Source organism: Meriones unguiculatus, assembly GCF_030254825.1.
Source record: "Meriones unguiculatus strain TT.TT164.6M chromosome X unlocalized genomic scaffold, Bangor_MerUng_6.1 ChrX_unordered_Scaffold_31, whole genome shotgun sequence".
Taxonomy (NCBI): Eukaryota; Metazoa; Chordata; class Mammalia; order Rodentia; family Muridae; genus Meriones; species Meriones unguiculatus.
The window spans coordinates 7,802,579-7,825,186 of NW_026843707.1; positions in this window are offsets into that span (position 1 = coordinate 7,802,579).

Genomic DNA, 22,608 nt, shown 5'->3' on the forward strand with positions numbered 1-22,608 from the left:
TAGGATCAAAAGGAAGAAAAAGAAGACCTCCCGTTTTCTGGTCTAGTCTATTTGGTGTTCTGTATGCCTCTTGTATATTTGTGGACATATCTTTCTTTAAGTTGGGAAAATTTTCTTCTATGATTTTCTTGAAACTATTTTCTGGACCTTGGAGCCTGGAGTCTTCTTTTCAATCAATTCCTCTTATTGTTAGATTCATCTTTTCATGGCTTCCTTGATTTCTTGGATATTTTTTGTTTTGGACTTTTCTGATTTTACTTTTTCTTTGAGAGAAGTATCAATTTCTGCAAGTGTATCTTTAGCTTCAGAGATTATATCTTCCGTCTCTTATATTCTCTTGGTGATGCTTACCCCTGTGGTTCCTGAACTTTTCTCCAAGTTCTCCAGCTCCAGGGTTTTCTCAGTTTGTGTTTTCTTTATTGATTCTAATTCTGTTTCCATGCCTTGCACCATTTCTTTCATCTGTTTGAATGTGGATTCCTGTCTCTCTATGATGGTCTCTATTATTTTGTTCATTTCCTTTCTATATGACACTAATTTTATCTCTACTTGTGCCTCTATTTTTTGGCTATGTTTGCCAGTGTTTCTTTAAGAAATTTGTCTATGTCTTCTTTCTTTACCTCCAATTGACTGGCCAAGTCTTTGAAAGATTTGTTCATTTCCTCTTTAACTGACTGAATTTGCATGGTTATTGTTCTGAGAGAGTTGTTTGATTCCTCTTTATGGGCCTCAAATAATAGGGTACTCATGGCTTTAAAGTCATTTTTCTGTGCTTCTGATGAATTGGACTATCAATTTTGCGTTTACTGATGAAGTCATATTGTCCTGATTTATGTTGGAAGTGTTCTTTTGACTACTCCTGGCTATTGGCTTATCTGAAACCTTCCCTATTTTTTTTTTGGGGGGGGGTTCTGCAGTTCAAACTGGTACGGTCTCTCTCTGGTGTCTAGAGAGTTCTTCTGGAAGATGGGAGCAGTGCCGTGTCCTCAGCGTGTGCTGAAGACTCGCTCTATCTGTGAGAGAAAAGTAAGCAGGCACAAACAAGGCACGCATAGGCAGGTATGTGTGTGTGTGTGTATGTGTGTGTGTGTGTGTGTGTGTGTTTATTTGTGTATGTTTGTGTGTGTGTGTGTGTAAGTGTGTGTGGAAGTATGTCTGGAGGGACAGAGTGATAGATAATATTGAACCTTTGAGTTTGTGGGAGGGGCTCTGTAATGTATATGTAGCAGGCACTAGTGATGGTCCCAGTGCAATTTCTGGCATTAACTGACTTAACTCCTCAATTGGACCCACAGAGCGTGGTCTTCAATGTCCCAAGTGACCCTCTTTTTCACAAAGTGTGTATGTGGGTGGGAGGTGTTTAATGCCTGGCTTCTGTTTTAGAAGGACCCTGGATCTGGGGCTCTGCAGATTCTCAAGGGTGCACTCACTCTCAGGAAGGTCACTTGGCAGGAATAAGGGTATCTGGACTCTCTGCTCTCTGGTTTGGCCCTGTTTCTTTGATGTGCTTTGCCAGCTCAGTGCTGCTGCCACTGCCAGGTTACAAAGTTCTACTGCAGTTGGAGACCAGGATGCAAGTCCAGATTTTTTCTACTAAGTCCTGGGGGCCCTCCACTGTACTCTCCAAGCTTGGCAGGCCCATCGCCTGGTGTGCTTAGCTTTTATGGCGGGTCTACTTGGCTTTGTTGGGTGTCTAGCATAATATCTGTCACTGTGGGATTGGGCAGGCCGTGCAGTCAGTGTCTGAGTGACCCTACGGGGACAGTATGTTGGCTAGCAGACCCGGGACTCTGGGATGATGGTGCCACAGGTCTGGACCAGCAGTGCAGGGACCTCGATGTCGCAAATATATCTGGGCATAGGGTTGTTTTCTGAAACTGTTTCCCCAAACAAGGACCATGTATGGATAAAACCTGGAACCTTTGTTCAGACGAAGCTCGTAGTAGCTCAAAAACCAATTGGTTTCCCGTAGTAAGTGAAACAGGGACAATCTCTGACAGGAACTCAATGGCAGGCTCTTTGACCTCCCCAGCCCCCAAGGGAGGAGCAGTCGTCCTAGGCCACAGAGGAGGACTTTGCATCCAGTCCCGATGATACCTGATAAAACAGGGCCAGACAAAATGGGAGGAGGTCCTCCCCATTCCTTGGACTTGGAAAGGTTCAGGGAGAAGCTAAGGAAGTGAGGGTAGAATTGAGACGGAATAAGAGAACGGCATGCAGCTGGGATAGTGTTAATAAAATGTAACTAATAATAATCAACAATAATAATAAAAAACAAAACTTTACAAAGCCAGTTAATGAATGTCAAAGCTTAAAAAAAAAAAAGAATTATTCATCCATGGGACTTTCAAAATCAAATTTCTCTTTTTGAGAAATATTTGCCTTGAGTTAGAAATCATAATTTGTTATTACTGTATTCCTGGAATTTTCTTTTCTAAGGATGGAACATTCATTAAACTATATAGACATTATTTATCATGATATATTTCAGAAAGAATCATGAAACTACTTTTACTGGAGAGAAGTTAAAACTTTCAAGCGTGAACTTGATCACATTAAAGAAGTCCATTCAGGGTGAAGCTGAGATTTATCTAAGACGTGTGTGAATTCAAAACCTACCCTATGTTTCCAGGCTTGAATGTGAAGGTTTTCATAGCTGTTGAAACCATAAGGTGTTACCATGAGATTATCCTGTTATCCTATGTCATGTTTGGCAATTATTATGCTTATTTTGTCTCAGAGCTTTTCAGTCTTTCAATGCACTTGGAAGCAATGTTTGCAAATAATCTGCTCTATTAAAGCATATTTTTCAGTTCTAGCTTAAGAGTGTCTCTGTATTATATTAATATTCAAAGGCTTCTTCCTCCTCAACAAACTTCTTCCATTCCAATTATACAAGAAGCTGAGATGTATCACTGGAGTTCTTAGTTGTATTCAATTTAGAAACAGTCAAAAAAAAAAAAAAAAGCAGACCTCCCCTATCAGCAGACTTGGGGAGGGGCATGCATGCAGAGGGTGGAAGAGGGGGGATTGTGACAGGAGGAGGGAGAAAACCACAGGGAGGATACAAAGTGAATAAAGTGTAATTAATAAATAATTAAAAATAGACCTTCCAAAAATACAAATAAATTAACTGTAGTTGATAAAAAATAATTAGAAAAGGACTAATATCCAAATTATGTAATAAACTCTAGAGGTCATCTTCATTGCAAGCGTTTCCATATTACACCAAGAGCAACTTTCTTAACACATGTTGATGGTCACATAATGACTGACCATAACAGGGAAATGTGAGAAAACATAGTTCACTATAGACTCTTCTCCATAGAAGAGTACAATCTTTGCCTGTGACTATATATCAAATTATGGGTTTCATCCAACAGTTGGTACAGATAGAAAAGCAGCTGAAAATGTATATCAGAAGTACAATTTCTAACAAGGAAATCTGGGTAAAGGGTGTCTGAATAAAAATATTGCAACTGGAAAAAAAAAAAAGAACAAGCAGTTAAGCATCATTCTTCCATCCTCTCTGCATCATCGCCTGCTTCCAGGTTCCTGCCTTGGTTTCTTTCAGCTGATTGTTACCCAATATATATATCGAATCAATACTTTTATCCCAGTGCTGCTTTTGGTCATGACTGTTTCAAGGAAATGGAAACACAAATGAAGACAGCAAATAACTATTGTTCATTCAATATATAAAGAATTTATTTTTCTGAGGTCCAGAAATCAAATTAGAATTTCTGTGTCATCAGGATTTATTATATGTAGGTGACAAATAGGAAAAGTTGATTTGTCAGATTTCCAACGATCAATGCATTTATGATGATATTTATGAAAGCAAGGTAGTATGCAAATCTTACTGCCTTGTTTATAATGTGTAATACAAATACTGCACTGGTTTAATTTATCATGTTTACAAAAATCTCTTACTGGTAAAGCGTTAATCTGTTGTTTGGTAAGTCTGTAAGGGTGGTTATTATGAACATCATTGAAGATGGTAAAATGAGGCAAAGATGGCCAAGAATCACTATCATCAGAAAATTCTGGAGTGATAACATGCCTTCGCTGCCTGGCCTCATAGGGTGGGTGAGGTAGTATAATTAAATCCTTAGTGTCTTCACTTTGTGAGCTAGCTGATGAATGTATATTATTGACTAAAGTATTATCACTAGCCACAGGAGTAGGTAAAGTATGTTGATTGTATCTTAAATTGGAAAATGGTAAGGAATTCCTGATAGAATTAGGGGTGGAACTTGAAGTCGAACTGGAAACAGAACAGGAAATATCGCTCTCACCAGAATGAAGTCTTCTATTATTTTCACTTGCTGTTGAGTCAAAATCCTCTAACTGAATCGCAATGCAATTGTCATCGAGTATCTCAAAAACTCCTCTCTTGATGGACACAGATGGTCCAAAAGGAGATGCAGCTATTGTAAAATCTAAACTAGTATTTGCTATTTGATCAACAGAGAGTATTTCAGAATTCTGTATACCTGTCTTATTAGAACAGGAAGAGGTGTTTGTGTTTTCTTTTTGATCAATTTCCAAGGGGACAAATTGAATTGTTGTTACAGTTGTAGACTGACTGTTATGATCAGTGTTCTCAGTCGATATGTGTTCTATCATTGTAGAAGATGTTCTTTGCAAATCAGATATAGACAAATCATCTCCCAATTGCAAACCTGTGTGACTATTAGAACCAAGGGAAGACTCATCCACCCTATGATGTGACTGTGTTTCAGATAATACATGATGACAAGCTCTCACATCCTGAGTATGTGGAAGTGACCTACTTCCTGTTGTTTCTCCAACTATCAGAACTTCTGGACTCTCACTTCTGGTGATCCTATCTTTATTACATGGCCCTTCGATTAAAACATCAGTTATACCTTCCTCTGGTGAGAAAGGAATTACACAGGTTGACTCAGGTTGTTGATGTTCCACTTCATTCTGGCTTTTCCTATTACAGTCATGGAAGGTATGTCCTGAAGTTAATGCCTGAACAATTTGAGGACTTGAATTCCCATCATTAAAGGTAAAGCTCATCTCTCAAGTTATGTCATTATTCTTTGGTTTACACTGACTTTTTCTTGCCCCAAGCCCACACTCCAGTATTTTTCTTTGTGTTATACATTGAGATTGTTGAAAAGAGGTAACCTGGACTTTTCAGAATCATCACTAGGCACAACATTTGAAGTGTTGGTTTCACCTGTAAACATAAAACAGAAGTTAATTAGAAACAGACTCTCAAAACTAGAATGAATACTTGTTTGACACTGCTTCAAAAATAAATAAAATAACCCTAAAGATTCAGATATCTTAATCTGAATTTGTGTCATATTTCACATAGAATCAATAAAAGTCAAAAATGTAAAACATAAAAATAAAAATTTACACAGAGTTCAAAATTGCCTTTGAAATAACATATTTTGTTCTAGATATATTTATGAAAATTTAAAGTGAATCGGAAGACATTTCCACTCAGTTTCAGAGTCTTATATATCACCTAGCAGAGGAATCTAATCAAGATATTAATATAACCACCAACATAGTACTTAAAACATTAAAAAGATTTTTTTAACTTTCACTTATATTATGGACACATGTATGTATCTGTGTGAGCATATATCAAATGTGTACAAATATTGTTGAAGCACTAAGGAATTCCCGAGATCTCCAATCCTAGACACATAACTGAATGGGGGAATAGAAATTGGACATAGTTCCTGTCCAAGAACACAAGGTGATCTTTACTTATATATTAAAAATTACTTATAACTTAAAAAGTAACTTATAACTTAAAAAGTAAATTCTAAACAAGGTGCACTATGTGTCTCAAAATTAAGATTTAGTTTTTAAAACTACTTTTATTCTATAACTTTATTTTTAACCTCATGAATTGCAAGCAAATAATACCTGATAGTGGACATTTATTATACAGTAATATTTGTTATTCCACCCTGAGAAAGAAAGACCAATTCTTTCTTGACAGACCAATTTTGGTAGGTTTTTTCAGTGAAGAACAAACACCCGGTTGTATTGGGTGGGAAAATGTGTGTTAAAATCATTGAACATACATTTAACCTTGTAACACTGGATAGAATTACACACACACACACACACACATACACACACACACAGACACAAAAGGATAACTACCCATTATCAAAACCAAAATTTTTCTGAGGATAGTAACAGATGTCCTTTGGGGAGGAGAATAGAATTATGTCAAATTTCATTTGTTGATATACAGTTTCTTTGTATGACTTCTGTAAAGAAGAAATAGAACTGATAAACAAATACATGGAAAAATGGTAAATATCATTTGCCACCTTAGATGTAAGTGAGTGCATATCAAGATTCCATTGCAGTGCTCTCTCAATGACTGGCAATCTTTTACTACCATAATTGTTATTACTAATCGTAATAGCATGCAGATTACAATTTACAACCAAGAAAAAAAACCAAAATAATAGTGTTTTGAGAATATTCCTTGTTGTAAAATCCTTAAAAATTGACGTTTAGTTTGCAACTAACACTTCAATCCCAACTAAATGTTTGTTCTGCTAAATTATAGAAAATATCAGTTTTATTTAATGTAAGATGCTCAAAAAACTCAGAAAATATAAAGAAATTTTAACAATGTTGAATTCAGAGTATTCAGAGGTTACTGACACCTAGTTGAATCATTGAATCTTGGAAGCCCTTAGCCCTTGACTCCTCCTTCCTTTTCTTTACTGAGATCTATTACAAACCTTGAGTATTTCAGGTTCTCCTTTTTTATACTCTTTTATTTTTTTTAAAAATATTGACGCAGATTGTAGATATCTTATTTGCCTTTTCTTATTTGCCATGGATTCTCCAGCAAGAACTTTGGCAAACAATAGTGCCCCATGCATTTAAACATTTATGATGCATCAAAGACCTCTGCATAAAACCAGATACTCTAAATCTGTTAGAAGAAAAAGTGTGGAACAGCCTAGAACTCATTGGCACAGGAGACAACTTCCTGAACAGAACACCAATAGCTCAGTCTCTAAGAGCAACAATCAATAAATGGGACCTCATGAAACTGAAAAGCTACTGTAAAGCAAAGGACATAGTCATCAAAACAAAACGACCACCTAAAGATTGGGAAAGAATCTTCCCTAACCCTTTATCTGACAGAGGACTAATATCCAGTATATACAAAAAACTAAAGAAGCTGAAAAGCAGCAAAGCAAGTAATCCAATTAAAAATGGGGAACAGAGACAAATAGAGAATTCTTGAAAGAAGAATATCGATTGGCAGAGAAACACTTAAAAGAAATGCTCAACCTCCTTAGCCATCAGGGAAATGGAAATCAAAACAACCCTGAGATATCACCTTACACCTATCAGAATGGCCAAGATGAAATCTCAAGTGGTAACACATGCTGGAGAGGTTGTGGAGAAAGGGGAACCCTCCTACACTGCTGCTGGGAATGTAAACTGGTACAACCACTCTGGAAATCTATCTGGCGCTTTCTAAGACAATTAGGAATAGTGCCTCCTCAAGACCCAGCTATACCACTGCTAGGTATATACCCAAAGTTTGCTCAAGTACACAAAAGGGATACTTGCTCAACCATGTTTATAGCAGCTTTATTTGTAATAGCCAGAACCTGGAAACAACCCAAATGTCCATCAGCGGAGGAATGGGTACAGAAATTGTGGTAATTTTACACAATGGAATACTACTCAGCAATCAAAAAGGAAGAAATCATGAAATTTGCAGGCAAATGGTGGGATCTAGAAAAGATCATTCTGAGTGAAATATCCCAGAAGGAGAAAGACAAACATGGTATATACTTTCTTATATAGACCTATAAGATATGATAAATATAATGAAATCTATACATCTAAAAAAGATAATCAAGAGAGCGAACATGAGGTAAGATGATCAAACCTCATTTAGAAAGACAGATGGGATGTACATTAAACATATGACAGGATTCTACTGAAGGCATCTGAAAGACTCTAACTAGCAGTGTTTTCAAAGCAAAGACTCATGACCAAACCTTTGGCAGAGTACAGGTGATCATAAGAAAGAAGGGGTGTTAGTCTGATGGGGAAAGGATAGGAGCTTCACAAGGACCACATATATCTGGGCACAGGGTCTTTTCTGAGACTGACATTCAACCAAGGACCATGTATGGATAAAACCTAGAACCTCCGCTCAGATGTAGCCTGTGGTAGCTCAGTAACCAATTGGTTTCCCAAAGTGAGGGGAACAAGGACTATTTCTAACAGGAACTCAATGACTGGCTCTTTGGCCTCCCCACCCACCAAGGGAGAAGCAGTCCTGTTAGGGCACAGAGGAGGGCTTTGCAGCCAGTCCTTAAGATACCTGATAAAGCAGCATCACATGAATGGGGAGGAGGTCCCCCCCCATCAGTGGATTCGGAGGGGGGCACGGTGGAGATGAAGGATAGAGGGAGGGACTGGGAGGGAGGGAGGGAGCAGGACGTGTCTGGGATGAAGAGTTAATGAAATGTAACTGATAAGAAAAAAATAAAATTCAAAAAAAATCACACACACAAAAAAAGAACCAACTCATAGGAAAGGCTAATGTAAGTTTGGGCACAGTGAGGAAACACCTAAAATGACCACCCCATTTTTGGAGAAAATGTAGACATGAAACAGAAAAATTCCGAGGCTTCTCAAAGTGTCAGCTGGCGGTCAGCCAGGCAATCTTTCTGAAGCAGAGAAAATAGCAAAGAATATCAGATGGTCCTTCCAATTATAAGAGGTAATGTTTAAGAAGGAGAAGAGTTTGTTAGCCTGGGAAATAGCATAGTATGAGAACAGTGCAGGATCTGAGACATGCCAGAAAGCTAATTTGAAGCCTTTCTTAATCATAACAGGTAAATGTTACTAGTTACCAGAGGGGCCTGGAGGTTGGTTTGGGGTTTTGTTATGTAATGGCATGTATATGCCAAAGGAAGTGGCTCTGTCTTGCTGACAGAAACAGAATTTCTAATTCCTAAGAAATGTTAGGTCTACGTTTTTATCTCTCCACCAGCAATTCTTTTATACTCCAGCTTGAGCTAAGTCAAGATTCTCATTTTGAGATTTTCACAGCCATTGGAAGAACTGAGGTTCCCCTTGAGACCAAAAACTAGTAGACTCTTTATTATATGCATATGAGAACATGTCCAAAGACTGAACTATTTTACTTACTTGTTCGACTGTGAAATTTCTTTTTTCTGTATGGAAAAGAAACTAAAAGAGTCTTGAGGTTAAAGTAACATTTCTAAACATAATGACTATTGACTTTTCGGGACAGATGGCTTTATTTGGAATTTATCTTATATGTCAAATGATATTTGCTAATATTCAGAGAGTCTCCCCATTGGAATAAAGAAATATCTGTACTTATATCTTCAATTGAATCAGCACAATTATTTTTAAAATCTTAGACTATGTCTACTAGGAAGGATCATGAGAATCTCAACTGAGACTTATTAATGTTATACAGTATATGAATTTTCTTTGGATGATGTTGTATTTATAATCTCTCTGAGGAAAAAAAAGATAATATATAGCAAACCGCATATTAAGATAGTAAGTAATTTTAAACATTGTGGTAGTACACATAGAAAGTGTACCAAAATTCTATCTCGAGCTGTTTATACTGGCCACCACACAAATATGCTATTTCCCACACTCACATTGGGTAGAAGTACCTGGAAAATATTCTACTGAAACAATATTCCTTCTTGTAGAAAATTTAAAAAGATTACTGATATACAATGTATTGAATTATTAGCATTTCATTGTTTAGCTCTAGCTATATTTAATTCATGTTTGTGATAACATTCAGAAGCTTCATGTCATGCATAACCAAAGTTTCTTGAACATTACAATCAGTGAAACTTGAGGTCCCTTACTTTCAGTTTATGCTCTATAATCAAAAGTTTTGGGGTCTCATTTCTTCCTATCATCTGTCTCCTAGTAGCTGAAACAGAAATCATTGCATTGGCTCTACATCCTTGTAATACATTTGTCTTGCAAAATTTAGACTCAAATTGTGGATTTTTTACTTGCCCCTCATTGGATTCCAAATTATTTCATGTAAATTTCCATACAAATGACAAAAGATCATTTTGTGAGCATTGATTTTCTTTAGTAAAGATAACACTTTTTACTCCATTGACATCTCAATTGGTTGAATTGCCTTAATCACTATGATCATGTACAAAATTTGTTATCTCTACTTTTTTTTTACTTTGTCATTCATTCAGATTGTTTGAAAGCAAATAGTTGTTGTATAGTAGAATTAATAGTTGGAACAAAAGAAAAATAGTCTTCTCCATGTGACACCAAAAAATGAGAGGAAGTAAGAAAGTGCATAAATAAGCAGAATTAGTTAAATGTAATGTTTTGAAGCTTCACTTCAGATGAAACTCTCAAAAGAAAAATGTAACATTCTTAAGATTTTATATAGATTAATATTTATATATAATTTCACAAAATCTACAGTCTAAATTTGTAAGAAAGGAGCAGTTTTAATTCATTTTGAAAGTCTGAATAAATTTAGAGAAAAATCTCTAGCAATTTATATAAAACTATATACCATTGGGAAGATATGCTAGAAAAAATGTCTTAACAGTATATGCTAATACAACCAAACAAGCATATTGCAGTTAATATTCAATTCTGGTGGTTAGCTAAAAATGCATTATTGTAAATTTTTCATTAATCTAAAACAATCCCTTTATTTTCATACATCTAGTGGTTTTTATAATACACATCCTTGTTTTAAGTTATGACTATTGTAGACAGTAGCAAAATGAAACAAAGTTTAAATGCTTTAAATAATTTGAGGAATTCTTAGTGCTACAGTGTTTTCAAGTTTAGAAGAATTGCTTATTAGTCCATATTATTAGAATAACCATATCATATGCCTACAGGTAAGGACACACAGAAGAAAGAAACTATTACAGTAGACTGCTCTTTAGATATATTTAAGGAAGTTTGCAAAAACAAGGTTTTATGACTTTTGTTAGTAATATTCCCCATACCCAGTGAAAGAAAAAGAGTAGTACTATCTGTGGCTAGAGCAGTTTATTTTTCAAAGCAGACACTATTGACTTATGGAACAGATAACTATATTTAGAAAAAAATCTTGTTAACTGTAGGAAGTTTGGTAATATTCTTGTTATCATCACACTAAACCACACTAGACATAAGAAACCTCACATCCTCTTTCCTTAGAGTGATTATTCACAATTGTATCAAAAACTTTAAGAACTATTCCCCAGGAACAGATAAGGTGGCTTTTAGTTCAGATCAACTTGATTATAGAATGTTATTACTTTGGGATATTGAAACTTTTGAATGGGTCTGTTCTCAAAAAGAAGGCATAAAAGATTAAAACAAATATATTTTAAAACACAATAATACCAGTACCTAACAGAAAGTATAAAAGAATAGTACACTGAATAATTGCCAAAAAATTAATAAATAACAAGTCCAAAATGTTGTAATATTAGTTGTGTGTATACAATATTACCAGGAAGAAGCTTTTTTTAATTGAAGATACTTCTAAATAGATTAGTTTCTGAGTTTACTATCATAGTTTAGTTTCCCTGCACAGCCTTATGCATAAGTAACTTCTACATGTTTGATTTGATGTGATAGAGAATTTCTCTTGCTATGATTTTTGAATTGGTAGAACTACAATCTCTTCAGTTGTTTTTGGTATGCTAATAACATTGCATATTTCACACTGGGAGAAAATAAGAAATATTGAAGTTAGAGATAGATTTCTCAGTATCAGCATTATTGACTCAGGTGTGTACATTGTTATATTGGAGACCACTCTCAGCTATTTGGCAGTCTTTAGCAAGTCTCTATTTAGGAGAATTGTCCACAGTCACAATTATACCATGACTAACAATATTCTTCCCCATTTCAGATCCACTTGATTGGAGTTTTTCCAACATGGCAGTTTGGGTACTGAGGATGTTGAATTCCTGAATTTTTATAATAGTAACAATGTAAGTTATAAAAAAAATGGTGGGTATTGTAAATCACCATGTAAGACTTGTCAATATATACTAAGATATCACCTCATTAACAATAAAAATAAATTGAACTTTTCTAATACACAGAATCATTGCAGTTCCTGGAGAAAATATTCTACTGAAAAGGTATTCATTGTAGAAGGAAGCTAAAAACTGTGTGCTCTCCAGAAAGGGATGCATGAACTCTGTGGCTGGCTGCTTGATTACATCCTCCTAGATGGTGCAGCCTTGCCAGGGCACAGAGAATGATGATGTAACCAGCTTTGATGAGACCTGAGAAGCTAGGGTCAGATAGAAGGGGTGGAGGTCCTCTCCTATCAGGGGACTGTGGAAAGGGCATAGGTATAGAAGATGGATGGTGGGTAGGACTGGGAGGAGACAAAGAAGGAGGCTGCAGCAGGATACAAAGTAAATAAATTATAATAAGTAAATATATAAATAGAAATAAATTTCATGTGTTTGAACTGGTGAGTAATATTTTTAATCTGGTTTTGCTGAATTTTATAAAATATCTAATTTATTTTTCATAGTATGCTAAGAAGACACACATCATATAGGAATACCAGCATATCACTCCTTTCAGTAAATTTAGATTTGACTTCCTTTCTTTAGATGCTCCTTCTTTTCGAAGATTTGTGTGTGTGATTCTTGTATGGCTCATGATAGGTGGATTTGCAATCATTGTTTCAGATCTATGTTCTTCTGACACAAATGACCTTACAAATATCAAGTCATTTTAGAATTTTCAGTTTGTGTCAGGTTGTTCTCCATATTTTCTCCTGCAAGAAATTTCGTTAAGTATATTATTTGTTTTCTTAATTTTGGAATAAAGTCTTAAAATTAACTTATCTCAAGATAACACAATGCCTTGAATTACTCTGGTTTGTGACTTAAAAAATGTTGAGTTTTCTTTATTCCTCTTGCAACTTGTTTTCATATTTGTTGTAATCAGAGATTAATATTTACTATGGGTTTAACTTCTGGTATCGCTGCTGTTAATCCTCAGCAGCTGTAAAACCAAATCACCACACAGAGACTGGGTTTTTAGTTAACCTAGAACAAAATGCTGGGCAATATTTACTCCCTCCTAAACCTCCATGCCCTCAGTTTCCTAACATTTAGATTTCCCACATTATACTTGCTTTTTGTGAAATCTTAGGTCTTGTTCATGCTCCGCTTCCTCCTAGCTCTCTTCCTGCTCTGCTCTCCTCCTGCTCTCCTCTCTTATAGCTCCTCCTCCTTCTCGCCCCTTCCTGTTCTCTAGCTCCTCCCCTCTTTCCTGTCCTCTGGCTCCTCCCATTGCACAACATTGTATCTAGTTGCTTTATTTGTGTAAACCAGAGAGTTGGGGGTGGGGAAATCAGCATTTGAATTAACAAGGTAAGGCATATACATTTTAAAAGAACTAGACGACAGAGATGCTAGACCAAACCTAACAGAATCATTCTTCAGCATGCTGAGAAATTGATACATCTGTTAGGTTTGCTCTAGCATCTCTGTCATCTAGTTCTTTTGTTCTGCAAACATATAATTTCTCACAAGTATTATAGAGTTCTAAAATTATAAATGTATGAGAGGTGTAGGATGAAACTAAACTGTAAGCCAATTTTATCTATGCAAATTAAAAGGTTAGCATAATACATTTTCAGGATATTATAGCCAAGAATTATTGGCCAAGTATTGATGGAGTTCTGGCTGGAGACATTTTTTATGTCTGTCAGTTTCAGAGGCATTTCCAGGTAAAGGGATTATCAATTTATGTTACCTGTTCTGTTTGATCTTGATTTCTCTCCTCTTCTGAGTGGCTAAGGTCTTCCGGTGGTCTTCCACTGTCATTTCTGATTTTTATTAGTTTTGAAGGAACCCATAATTTCTCTTCTCCTTAGAAAATATTTTTGATGAAATAAATAGAACTTTGCCTTGTTGGGGATTACAGATTGCTCCCGAAAAAATACAAAGAGGAGATTCTATTAATTACCTAGGATATAAAATAGGTCTACAGAAAATTCGACCACAAAAAGTACAAATTAGAAAAAACAACAGTTAAGAACTCTTAATGATTTTCAAAAATTGCTGGGAGATATTAACTGGCTACTGCCTACAATTGGTTTAGCTACTCAAGAGCTAAGTAACTTATTTCAAACCTTACAGGGTGATAAGGACTTAAATATTCCAAGAACGTTATCAGCTGAAGCTGAAAAGGAATTGGCTCTGGTAGAAAGGAAATTACAAGATGCATGTATAGACCATATTGATCCAAAGAGGGCCTGTATTTTGGTTATTTTGCCCTCTACTCATTCTCCCACAGGAATTCTTATGCAGAGGGAGGACTGTATTTTAGAATGGATATTTTTGGCACACAAACAAAATAAAAAACTAAAAACCTATATAGAAAAGGTTTCTGAATTGATCCTAAAAGGAAAAATGAGACTTCGTCAACTTGCTGGAATAGATCCAGCTGAAATTGTGGTGCCCTTTACCAGTGCTGAGATTTTGTCATTATGGGCAGACAACGAATATTGGCAAAGAGCTTGTTGTGAATTTTTGGGAGAAATCAACAACAAATACCCAAAAAGCAAGCGACTTCAGTTTATAAAAAAAACCAATTGTATTCTCCCTCATATAGTAAAAGGAACTCCAATTTCTGGAACTCCCACATTTTATACAGATGCCAATAAATCAAAAAAGGCATGTTATAAGTCAGAAAATCTGAGTAAAGTGGTGGAGAGTCCATATGATTCAGTTCAAAAATCAGAATTATATTAAATTTTCTTGGTGTTATCAGAATTTCAGGACTCTCTTAATATAGTCACTGACTCTCAATATGCAGAAAGAGTTGTTCTGCATATAGAAACTGCTGATCTAATTCACGATAATTCAGACTTAACTTCACTGTTCCGTCAATTACAACAAGTAATCAGAAATAGAAATAATCAATTGTATATAACACATGTTAGATCTCATACAAGTTTACCAGATCCTCTAGCACAAGGCAATGATGAAATTGATCAACTATTGATAGGAAGTGTGTTAGAGGCCTCAGAATTTCATAAAAAAAACACCACTGATTACAACAAATGGCGCCCAACTAATCTAAGAATCCACACCCTTTAAATCATACTTTATCATAATTTGGTGGGGGGAATAAGCTCCCAGTGATGCAAACCAAACTTAAAATCTAAAAACTCTGAGGTCAGTTACTGTCTCTTTAAGAGAGACTCTTAAACAGGCCTTGGAGCAAAAGGCAGCCTACTGTGGGCAGACCTGAGACTTCCCTAACAAAACTAGCTGCCACTACAGTCTAACAGGATGGAAGAAACAATAAAACAGACTTCTTGGAGCTTGGCTGATAATCTATTCTATGGTTTTAAGACTGAAATAAAGGAAAGTCTAGAAATTGTAACTATGCTTACATTCACAGTCCTCAATTTAACTTTAATCATTGCATTAGTCTTTAATGTCTTCTCGAAGGCAAAGGCTTTAGAAAAGATACTGGAACAGCACAAAGAACAACTAGAACAATATAAAGGAAAAAATGAAGACTGGAAACAGGACCTAAAACAAGAGATACAAAAACTTACAGAACACAATAAACAACAGCTGTGGAGAGACACTGGGTTATAGAAAAAAACTGCTGAATTATTTCAGCCTGTATATTTCAAAGATACCCTAACTTCACAGTGGAGAGTGGGGAATGTGTTATGCTGGGGAAGAGGTTTTGCTTATGTTCATGCACGAGAAGAGAAATTATGGGTTCCTTCAAAACTAATAAAAATCAGTAATGACAGTGGAAGACCACCGGAAGACCTTAGCCACTCAGAAGAGGAGAGAAATCAAGATCAAACAGAACAGGTAACATAAATTGATAATCCCTTTACCTTGAAATACCTCTGAAACTGACAGACATAAAAAATGTCTCCAGCCAGAACTCCATCAATACTTGGCCAATAATTCTTGGCTATAATATCCTGAAAATGTATTATGCTAACCTTTTAATTTGCATAGATAAAATTGGCTTACAGTTTAGTTTTATCCTACACCTCTCATACATTTATAATTTTAGAACTCTATAATGCTTGTGAGAAATTATATGTTTGCAGAACAAAAGAACTAGACAACAGAGATGCTAGAGCAAACCTAACAGAATCATTCTTCAGCATGCTGAGAAATTGACACATCTGTTCCAGCATCTTGCATGTTCCAGCATTCTGCTTGTACCTGTCTCAACTTCTTCAACTGCCATTTCACATCAAAGCCTGCTCCCAAAAGAACTTTGAAGAAAGCTACTAATTTTAACTGGTCCAGCATTTTGGACTGTTCCAAAAAGGACTTTTATTAAGCCTGAAATTTCTCAACATTCAAATGTTATTGGACCACAAATGTTATTACTTGCTTAATTAACCATTTTTATTTGGGCCCCCTATAGGATTTCTACATGTCCACAATGTCAGCTAGAAGAAACTCATGAGAACGGTGTCCAATTTCCTTTAAAGGGGGTTGTGTATGTTTTTGGTTGTTTGATATGGCTACAAAATTTTATTGTCATTGGGAGATGTTTATTATTAATGGTCTTATTCAAAGTGAAACAAGGAATATACAGGGATATTTTATAGAAATAGAAAAAGGGTAGATTATTGAATCTACTCAACTTAAGGTTTTATTTGTTATTCACAAATAAGGTTAATTTTAACTCTGGTATAGGATTTTGCATATTGATGCAAAAATAAGTATTTTTAATACATTGGTATAAGCTTTACTATATTGATAGAAAGTCAAGGTTACTTCCAATACTTTTAAACTACTATTAAAATGTGGTTAGGATATTAGGTATACAAGTTAATTGTTAGTTATTCAACTCAAAGTCATGTCAGACACTAGTTTAATTTATCACAGGAGTATATCTCATAGGTTTGACAGATAAATATGATTTTGTATACAAAGCAATTACATAAAGATAGGTAGTCTTCAAAAACTTCAGAGACCTACAGAATATGGCATTTAAAATGTTCTTATTATTTTAAAGATTCTTTGACAATGAGACAAGTCATTTCCTGGCAGCACCCCACCTACCTGAAAGAAGATAATGAGCATCGAAGAACCTCCATATGGAGATGGCTTCAAATGTGGCAAACAAGCCACTCAGGTAAAGAAAATACCCTCGCTTCACAACAGACAAATTCTTCCTAAAATGGGCAAGCTTAAATGCAGGACAAGTCGACTGCCGAACTCTGCCAAGACAGGGTAAGCAAGTCCTAAAAAGTTCCTGCTTCACATATATGTCTGTCAAAATATTCTGAGCCAGAAGGCTGAAGATGATGCTCCAACGTTATAGAGAGTTATGGGTGACTAACTGTTCAGCAGCAAACTGTCTCTGTCAATTTTTTTATTTTTTGGAAGCTGCTAACATGCACTTCCTATTTACTCTCATAACTAATTTTATTCCTTCTCAAGTCTCTGATGGGGTTGAAGACCAAATAATTACAGTACCACATTTAAGCTTAAGTTGTTTAGAAATTAAGAAATCTTTTTATATAGATAATACCAATAAGGATAAAAGTTAATTTAGGTATAGAACTTTAAACTTGTCAAGATAGATAGGATAATCAAACAGTTTCTCCTAAGATACCCTCTCCATGTGCTAAATATACACGGACTAGACATTGCACGTGTAGATCTTACCTAACAGTTTTCATAATTTCATAATTATTATTGTATTGAAAGAAAAGGAGCCTTTTATTGGACTTAAAGGGGGAAATGTTGGTATAATGTTCTTTTAAAATGTATATGCCTTACCCTTGTTAATTCAAATGCTGATTTCCCTACCCCCAACTCTCTGGTTTACACAAATAAAGCAACTAGATACAATGTTGTGCAATGGGAGGAGCCAGAGAACAGGAAAGAGGGGAGGAGCTAGAGAACAGGAAGGGGCGAGAAGGAGGAGGAGCTATAGGAGAGGAGAGCACGAGGAGAGCAGAGCAGGAAGAGAGCTAGGAGGACGCGGAGCATGAACCAGACCTAAGATTTCACAAAAAGCAAGTATAATGTGGGAAATCTAAATATTAGGAAACTGAGGGCATGGAGGTTTAGGAGGGAGTAAATATTGCCCAGCATTTTGTTCTAGGTTAACTAAAAACCCAGTCTCTGTGTGGTGATTTGGTTTTACAGCTGCTGAGGATTAACAGCAACGATACCAGAAGTTAAACCCATAGTAAATATTAATCTCTGATTACAACACATATTCTTTCAGAAGACTAGCTAGATTTCTACAAAATTACACAAGGAATGTTACATAAGACCATCTATTTAACTGGACAAGTTCACATGAAAAGAAATTAAAAAAGAACTCCAAAACCATAACATGAATTTTTTTAAAAAATGCATAAAATTTGTTTATATAGAGCATAAATATATCATCAGGACTTGGCAATTTTACATAGTTTAACATTTTTACAATTAATACATTTCATAATATACAGCATAATTTTTTAATTAATTTATATTTTAATTACAATTTATTCATTTTGTATCACATTTGTAGCCCCCTCTTTAGAACACTCCCAATTCTAGCATTCCTCTCTCATCTCTTCCTATGCCCTTCCCCCAGTTTAAAGATAGGGGCAGACCTCCTCCCCTTCCATCTGAACCTAGCCTATGAGGTCTCATCAGGACTGGCTGCACTGTCTTCCTCTGGCATGGTAAGGCTGTTCCCATTGCTCCCCCATTAGGGGGAGATGATGAAAGAGCCAGCCACTAGTAAGGGGAACAAGGGTTGTCTCTGAGAGCATAGTTTTAAAAGCAAAGAGAGAAGAAATGTTTGGATCATTTCCCTTGGTAAAGACTCATCTTATCCTAAATAAATTTAGAGATATTTAGAAGAGAATAAAAATATTGTATTTTAATATTTCTTTCAGCATACAACATTGTAGAATACTATAGAAGACTTGTCACAATAAATTCATTGAGGTTCATGGTAATTACATTTTTATGATGATTTACCATATTGTTTTTTAATGCTTTATTAACTACACATTATTCACTTTGTATTCCCTCTGTGGTTCCCTCCCTCCTCCTGCCCCAATCCCTCCCTTCCTCTCCCCACTGTATGCCTGCTTCTCCCCAAGTACACTGGTAGTGAGGTCTTCTTTTTCTTCATCCTGATTCTAGTCAATTAGGTCTCATCAGGAGTGGCTGCATTGTCTTCTTCTGTGGACTGGTAATGCTGCTTACCCTTCATGGGGTGGTGGGAAATTAAAGAGCAGTCCAATCAGTTCATGTCAGAGAGAGTCCCTGATCCTATTACAATCCACTTGGATTCTATACTACTACTTTTTGATAGTTTATTGAATGGTGTGGTTTTCATAATTCATGAGGTTAAGTCATAGGAATATTGAAGATCATAAAAAAATTATACAAGATATATAGGTTTAAATTAGTTTAAATACTCTTAATGTTGCTAGACTCTAGAAGTGACATAAATTGCCTCTCAAAACAAATGAGTATATTGATCCTAGCCTTATATACATGTAATAAAACCAAAAAAAGACAAATTGTTAAAATAAAACCTGCATAGACTGACATAAGGTACAATAAGAAATATCTGATTGTAGTGAGTCTTCTCAGATAACATTCATCCCCATTTCACTCTGGGAGAAAATTGTAGTCCTGTGGATAAATTTCATAACATCAATATTCTTCAATTTGGGAGCCTAATAACAGTACAGGGACACTATCCTTTGTGTTGTAGGATGTCTAACAGAATTTTTGGACTCTCAAGGCTAGTTGTATACATAACCACAGTTACTCTTAATTCTGGTAACCCACAACTATTTCATGGCATCTATGTATGCCCTGTTGGGAAAGACATTTGTTTCCAATTAAGTTCTATTTGATTAGAGTTTTATATTTCTATTTGTTGTTAAAACTGGTGTATGACCAATAGCTCAAAAAAAAAAAAAACAATAGAATTGCTATTAGATATATGAAATTGGTGAAGAGAATTACTCTTTATGTAAAGGTAACATCAGAATATGGTGAAATGTCTTCTCAAAACATTTTCAACAGCTATCAATACAATAAATAAACATCAAATTTCACAGATTTGCTAATGCTGGTTGCATATGTATCATTTTATACTACAAAATCATTTATTATCAGTTCAATAACATCATCTCATGATTTTGGACTTCACAAGAATCTTTGCCTTTATTTGGAAGATAAGATTAGAGATAACAAGCTGCCTCTGGGTGCTGCTGTGAATTATTTCCATGCAGATAACATAAGAATAAACTCCAATCCACAGATGTAAATATGGTAGTGTTTTGTTAATCATAAAATGGTTGAGAGAACATCTTTAAAAAGCTCAAAAGAACAAAAAGAGACACAGTAAAGTGAATCAAGTATCACATAGCTTTGTCATGTGTTTGTCTGTGTTAATAGGGGTGGTGATAAACTACTAAGGTGCCAACCTAAGAATCCAACAGCTGAGCTGAAAACTAAAGCTAAAAACATTGAGAATGCATTCACCAGAATTATAGCAGAAAATTTTCTAAGTCCTACAAATTCATAATCAAGCACAACCAACTAGAATACCATACAGAAATGAATAGATAAGAACTCTAGAGTCATCTGAAAATGAAAACTCACTTTTCTAAACATTATCAAGCAGGATGAGAAAATCTCTGAAGGAAGTTTGTAAGAAAAAGTGTTTACATTTAAAAAAATCAGAGAGATATCAAACAACACAAGGATATAGATTTACTGGTGGATTTGGAAGTAGTTTTAGCAAACGGCTATGAATGACCACAGACCAAGATTAAAATGAGAACAAAATATAATTAAAATTGAAAGTTAGGTGGACACAGGATCTGATGCAAATATAACCTCAAAGGAATCTTGGAATCTACATTGGTCCCTTCAGAAGGTGTCCACACAGATTTTAGGAATTGTAAAATTATCCCAAGTAAAACACAGCCTAAGACAAATTAAATGGAAGACTCAAGATGGCAGGGCCAACCACACAGTGTTTATAAATAGCAGCTCAGCACTGGGAGGAGAGTGACCAGCAGGTCTTACTGTGGGCTCCAAACTCCTGCAGTCTGTTTCTCAGGTGAAAGAAGAATCCATGTGAATATGTGAAGATCCAAATTCCGGCCACCACGATCATTCTAGAAAAAATAAAATAAAATTCTAGACTCCTGCCCAAGCCCACCTGCCATGGATGCATTCCTGAAAACATCAGGTTGCAGCTCTGAACATGTAGCCTTAGGCCATCCAGCAAATCCTAACTTCTGTGAAAACATTCCTAGGACAAATCGATCTTGGCTCTGACTATGGTTGTTCAATTTCACTGCCTGTTCAATGGAAAATTCTGGTACTGAGGGTAAGACTCCAAACCTGGGCACCCACTCTCACAGGCCTGTAAACACCTTCTGGGTACAAGCTGCTCCTGGCACTTAACCAAGAAGCCCAGTTTCACTATCTTGTTGAAACCTTCCAGGATGTTGTGGCTAATGGCACTGACTCTCACCATCCTGTAGAAAGGATACCTTCTGGTATTGTGGGGGAGATATGGCCCCATTCTGCCTGTTCCACAACTGCATGACTCACCTGAGTCAGAATCAGCAAACACAGCACAGACAGAGAAAACTACAGAGCAGAGCTGGCTCAGGACCCAAGTCCCATTGCCTACCATCTTGAGGAACCCAGTAGAGCACTGGAGCAGATCTAGACTTTCTTTGGTTATGTTGTTTTGTTAAATAAAATAAAATAAATTAAATTAAAATATTATCTTACTGGCTTTGTCTTATGCTGTTAAAACCCTTGCACTCAGTGAAAAAGATTTTTAACTATTTCAAAATTCTACCTGGGAGCTGCAGAAATGGCATAGCACAGTGATAGAGCCTATTTTGTGTCTAAGCATGAAATTCAAGTTAAGTTTCTATTCCCCAGCACAACACAGTTTATAATAGCAAATAAGTGAATGAATGAATAAATAAGCTCTGTATCAGAGCTCCTTACTACAGGATTTGTGCTTAGAGAATTCATTTTCTGTTATTTTTGTTTTGTTTTGTTTTGTTTAGTTTTTTTTTTTCATGAATATAGTAAATACTGAACCAGAACTCTAAAATGTGACAGGCATGCGTAAAACAAATAATGTATATTTTAGATAGAAGAGATAAGTTCTCCCTGGACTATCTAGGCTGGATTGAGGATGGGAAATTTTGGATTTGTGGTGATGATAACAGTATGTTTTCAAATCAAAGAACAAAATCCAAACAAGGACATTAATAGACTTGTTGATGTGAGATGGGAGAATGTCAAGGTGACTCATCATTAAACATAGCACTAAAGGCCATTAATGACTGCTGGAAGAGGACATTTTACATCCCCCCAAAGACCCCACTAGTTAGTAATCCAATACCAAGTGTTCTGTACTGGAATCATATTCATAAAGCAATAGGAAATAAACTTAGCATGTTGTATGACTATATTAATCTTTTTATAGGTACATGTAACAATGAATATGAATTTAATAAATTCATGAATTTTAGAATAT